Raw genomic sequence first — 5,958 nt, 5'->3', positions numbered from 1 at the left:
GGACGTTACAAACTGTACTGACCTGCCAATACAAGCCTGATTCTTGCAGTCACAACATCACACTGTCTTTTTCTTGTTTTATATAAACCATAGATGAATGAATCTTGCCTAAACCGGTCATAATGCTTTATGTTACAGCTTTCAGGGCGTTGAGAATTAATCAACTCAGTCAAATCCTCTTTGAAGGAAGCTTTAATGATGTATAAAATCCTAGAAATAAGTATCCCAAGATCGATATCCACACTTTGTTTGTCACATGCTGACTTTGCTAGGCGATCAGCATGATCATGCCTAGGGATTCCAACATGCGATGGAATCCACACAAAACGTATATTATGGCCTCGTTCTTTTGCACGATACACGTTTAACCTGATGTCATTTGCAATATTTCCCGCACCTTTGTCTACAGTGTTCAGAGCCTGCCAACTCAGTTTGCATAGTGCTAGCCAAGTCATGAACCCTCCTACAATCCTGGTGCTGCAAAATATTTTTTTATATACAACAAAAGCGCATCCTGCTCTGCTCCCAGTCTGCAAGGATCCGTCAGTGTAGCATTCATATGCATTGGAAAGAGTTTCTAGATGCTCATTTATAATTGCAAGTGCATACTGCTTAAGTATAGCAGGGGGGACACTGTCTTTTTGGGGGGCAGTCGTATAATATACACTTAGGTCCGACATTTTCCACGGTGGTACAGAACGTCCATGTAGGGTCTTAGTTATGCGTATGTTCAGCTGAGCTAAGTGTTTACACGTTACTTGGACCCATGGATATGAGTATGAATCGTTGTTGTCATTCAAAGTTAGCTCTTCTATTCCGTGTTTTAGTTGTCTTTGGAACTCTGTATAATGGAGGGGTTCTCTAATTGATTTGACACTAAATGTGGTATTTATGTATAATATTCTTTCATAAACAGAAGGAAAATTAAGTTCTGTTCTCATATTCACAATCCTTGTTGTTCTAGGGGCACCAAGAATGATCCTCATAGCTTCATTTTGTACACTTTCTAGACTAGTCAACTGTTTCCTTGAACAATACTAGGTGCAATGTATGGTAATCTATGACCGACCTTATGTATGACAAGTAAGAAGAGTTTCGCAATATTGACATTAATACCATGGTCATTGCCGACAAGTGTCCTAAGTGGCTTTAGCCGCTCCCACAGCCTTTTCTTCAGGTTTCTAATGAACTCTGAATCATTAACAATCACCCCGATGTATTTGTATTGATGGCAGAGATCTAGCTCAACGTCATTTATATGAAACCTAGGCAGAGGGATTGTCTTTGGGTTAAGAGCCTTGTTTTTTTCAGTTGAGATTATCAAGCCACATTCAGTAGCCCTTGCAATAAGTATATCTAGAATCTCTTGCATTCTCTCCTCGGATGAGGATTTAATACAAATGTCATCGGCATAGTAAATAAAGGAGTCATTGCCTACAAGTGGTATGTCGCCCAGTAATCTATGCATTAGGATATTAAATAGCATGGGGTGTGCCGAGTTCAAATACTTTTGTATGAGTACTCTTAATGCCCCTGAAGAGAACCTGAGCCGATCGATTCGACAGATACATTTGAATCCATGTTAACAGTTTTCCCTGAATACCAAAGCTAGCTAGTTGCTCAAGGATAAATTCCCTGTTTGCAATATCAAAAGCAGATTTAAGATCAAGAAATACGGTTTGCATGCCTGGGTTTGAGTTTGTTAAGTACTCTACAAAACAGTGCTGACTGCTACGCCCTGGGAGAAATCCATACAGTCTTGGGGATAACTTAGCATTTATGCGATACATGAGCCTGTTCAGAATTATTCTCTCAAGTACTTTGCACAGACAGGAGGTCAAGGGAATGAGTCTGTATTTATCAGTATTGGGTTTGGGTTTAGTCCAGGAGTCTATACAGGTGTAAAAGTGGGTTGCCTGGTACCTGAGGAATGTGGCGGAGGACGCTGTAAGTAATGCCGTCCTTGCCTTACCTTTCAGAAGGGCATTGCTCAGTTCCCACTCGGTTATTTCGACAAAGTCGGAGGGATCAATAGTAGCACATGCTATTGCTATATTGAAATTTCTATCTATTTTCGACTTGTTGAGCTGATTTTTTATCCCTTGTGGAAGTGAGTGTACCTGAGAATCTCCAGCCCCCTGCTCTAGCAGCATATTAGCCTGTTCCTGTGGACTGTGAAACTGCGGTGTTGTGAGAGCTTTACCTGTCAGCCTATTATTTTTTCTCCATACGTCAGCTACAGAAGTTTGACTATTGATTCCTTGTTGGCTTTCAGAAACTGCAGAAGATTATCTGTCGTCTTATTATCTCTATAACAATTAGCAAGATCCTGAACCCGTTTATGTTCCCTGGCCAGAATTGGGTCATTGATCCACCAAGGTGCATGGGAGGTCTGGGGTCTCTTTTTCTTTGAGAGTTTACGTGAACAGACCCATGTGTCATAGTAGTCAGTGACAACTTTGATTAGATCAGTTGTTACTTCATAGGTGTTATACCAGTCATAGACCCGTGCCTTGAAGTGATGCTCCAGGCCCGGTGGGATGATTATTCGGAGCCTAGGTGATCTAGGGGCTGAGTTGCTGTCTACAGTATAATCTGTTCGTATTACAAAGTGTTCATTAACTAACTCTCGCACCAGTGAAGAACAGACATTACCATGAACTAAATTTTTGCCAAATACATAGTCTAACCTGCCACCTCCCAAATGAGTCTCTGCTTCTGTGTCATATACTGTCAGTGATCTTCTATTGATAAAATGTTTGAATTCTTCCCCATAACTATTACGTTGCTTGTCTCTAAAGTGTGGATGCCTTGCATTGAAGTCGCCCATACATAGCGTGCTTTGGTTGTGAAAATTGGGGGGAGAACTAGCCAGAAATTTGGAGTATCTAGCTTATACATTATACAGTGAAAAATAGCCAGTGGCAGTCCGAATTTTTAAATGATGAAATTAGACATCAGTGTTCTCTGATTTTTAAACTAATTTATGCGGCAGTGTTACCTTCACATATGTCAACAATCCAGTCATGGCTGTATTCACATATGAATAATATCCCTGAATTACTATTACGTTGGTTGTCTCTAAAGTGTGGATGCCTTGCATTGAAGTCGCCCATACATAGCGTGCTTAGGTTGTAAAAATTGGGGAGAGAACTAGCCAGAAATTTGGAGTATCTGGCTTATACATTATACAGTGAAAAATAGCCAGTGGCAGTCTAAATTTTTAAATGAGGGAAATTGAATATCAGTGTTCTCTGATTTCTTAACTAATTTATGATGCAGTGTTACCTTCACATATGTCAACTATCCAGTCATGGCTGTATTCACATATGGATAATATCCCTGAATTGCAGGTGCTATTTTCATCTTAGCAGCAGCAGCAAAAGGTTCTTGCACGCAGATTCACATAAGAAACATAAAGCTTTATGATTGTGGATTTCATTACAGATGGTAGTCTTAAACTTAAAAGTACTTTTAACCATTTCAAACATTTGGTCTTAGCTTTGCTCCACTTCTCAGCACAGTCCCTCCGGTTGCTGTGCCAGATGTACCTGGGGGGCTGGTTGCGTCACTGGACTCGATGTCACAGGGATCCTGATATTGTTCGTGGCGGCTGTCAGCGGTGACACGCCCACTCTGGTTATCAGCACTGGCGGTCTGACATCGGTTCACCTCGTTCGTTTATTTAGCACTAATGGTAACACTAGTATCACGGCAATGAAAGTCACTTTTATTTGTTTCCATGTCCTGTCTCAGCGTCGTTATTTAATTAATTATGTTATTGTTTTGTTCTTTTAGAGCTTTCACTTCCTTTAAAATTTCGAGCACATTTATGTCGCCTTGGACAGCTGGCGTGACGTCACCTGTGTCACATGGTTGTGCGGGGGATTCCCCCGCCTGGCCTGCGGGGGAATCTGCCCTGGCCGTCTCCCGGGGAGAATAGGGGGCGAGGTCTTTAATTCTGAGAGTATGGCAGCTTTGAGGCCCGAGACACCCTCTGTGAGGATCAGCATCACCTTGTTCACCTTCTCCTCCAGCTGCGTAGTTCGGTGACCTCTGTACCCCCACTCGCCGGCAACCGCGGGAAATCTCTGCGGCTGGTGACATCACACAGGGCACGGTCAGGCGCTTCCCCGGCACCCTGTCCGCGGGTTGGGTTTGTTGGCAAGCGGTCGGTGGTGGGACCACAGGGGGTCGGGGGGGGGGGGGGGGCAGGGCAGGGCAGGGCAGGGAGGCCCGTGCACCCCCAGTGCCAGGCAGTCACTCCTGTCATCCCACACCTGAAGCATGATGGGACAAAGGCTGATGCATCTGCTGTACTATCTTCTCCTGCAGCACTGCGAGGACATTCCCTGGCAGTATGCTCTTCACCACATACTGCGCAGCGCGCCTTGCCCTTGCAGTACTTAGCTACATGGCCACTTCCCATGCAGTTATAGCAGATCAAGGGGGATGCCCTCCACGGCCTCACGTGGCTGGCGGGCATGTACCTCCCAAAGAAGTGGTATGTACTGGGAGGTGGTTGCTCTCCTTTCCATATGATACGAATACGGTTGAGTGGTTTCCTGTCTTTGTGCACTCTTCTGGCCTTATGTACTCCGTCGAGTGCATACGCATGTTCAAGATCAAAATCCTTGTTGTAGTGGGTCACAAGGTATTCGTCATATTTCCTTAGTTTCTTGGGCTCATCACAAAGTTTGAAGGTAATACCTCCAATTGATCCTTCAATAAGGTCGTCAATATAGTTTCGCTGAGAGCGAGCGACATACACATACGGCGAGGAGAGAGTGTCTCCTCGCACAAGGTCGAGGGGGGTACCTCCCCGGGCCCAAGAGTCGTTGCCGAGGTTCTGTAGCTATTTCATTTTATCGTTTTTCGTGGTGCCTTCAGGGAAGGCGAGGCGAACATAATCCTTTCTGGGTGCCAGTGGTGTCTTACCGGCATTGTCGAGCTTTCTTTTTTTCTTAATTTTCGACTTCACTTATGTGAAGCTGTCACTTCCTTCGTTAGCGTCGCTCACCTGGACATCAGGATCCCCTTCAGCAACCTCCCGCTGCAAGGCAATGAATTCAGCGGGGCTATCCATTGAACTACAGACTGAAACTTCAGCCGCGGGAGGGGAGGGACAGTTATCCACTGAGTCCTCCCCCTCAGTGTTTACTTTGCGGTTTCCCCCCATCGTGGGGGTGACCGTGACCGTTAGACCGCCGCGCCTGGCCCGCTCGGCTCGCCCGCTTCGTGACAGGTGATATATAGCGCTCGGGACAACGGGGCACTCAGCTCTAACGGTTACCACGGCAGTACTTGGCACTCGGTAGAGGAATTATTTCAAATGTCTTTATAAACATAACTATTATCACAACACTACTCTCATGCCACTGACTTGCGGGTTATATGAGCACTAAGAATTCATGAACCCTTTGTACAACTTCCTCATATATGACACCAGATATTCGTGTGTATGGGACGAGGGCACCGGATAACGGGCACTACACGAACTCTCCGACTGAGGTCACGGTGTGTACTGTTTTAAAGGAGTTACCCCAAAAAGTGGTCGCGCCCCCTAGATTTCAAGCTTGTTCTCCGTAAGGAGCAGGAAGTCGGGGCGACCACGTTTCTTTGCTATTTTGTTCTAACGATTTTTTAATTTTGACATGTCTAAGGGGATTGATTGTATGGTTTTATATACCCCTTTTGCTGATGCATTTTATATATTCCTGTTTTCTATTTCCGTTTCGTTGTATCGTATATGTAATTGCTTGTATGTTTTTTTTTTTTATACTTTTATTTTATTAATGTTGATTTCAATATTCTAAGGTTCAGCGAACCAAACATTTTAAAGAATTTAGACATTTTTATTATGAATAACGAAATAGACACAGCAATCGCCCTTTATTTACATCGAAAGAATCGGCCAAAAAGAAGAGTCAGAATCCTTGTAGGTCGCGTCCGATCTGT

This window comes from Penaeus chinensis, chromosome 30, assembly GCF_019202785.1.
Source record: "Penaeus chinensis breed Huanghai No. 1 chromosome 30, ASM1920278v2, whole genome shotgun sequence".
Lineage (NCBI taxonomy): Eukaryota > Metazoa > Arthropoda > Malacostraca > Decapoda > Penaeidae > Penaeus > Penaeus chinensis.
This window is presented reverse-complemented; position numbering follows the sequence as displayed.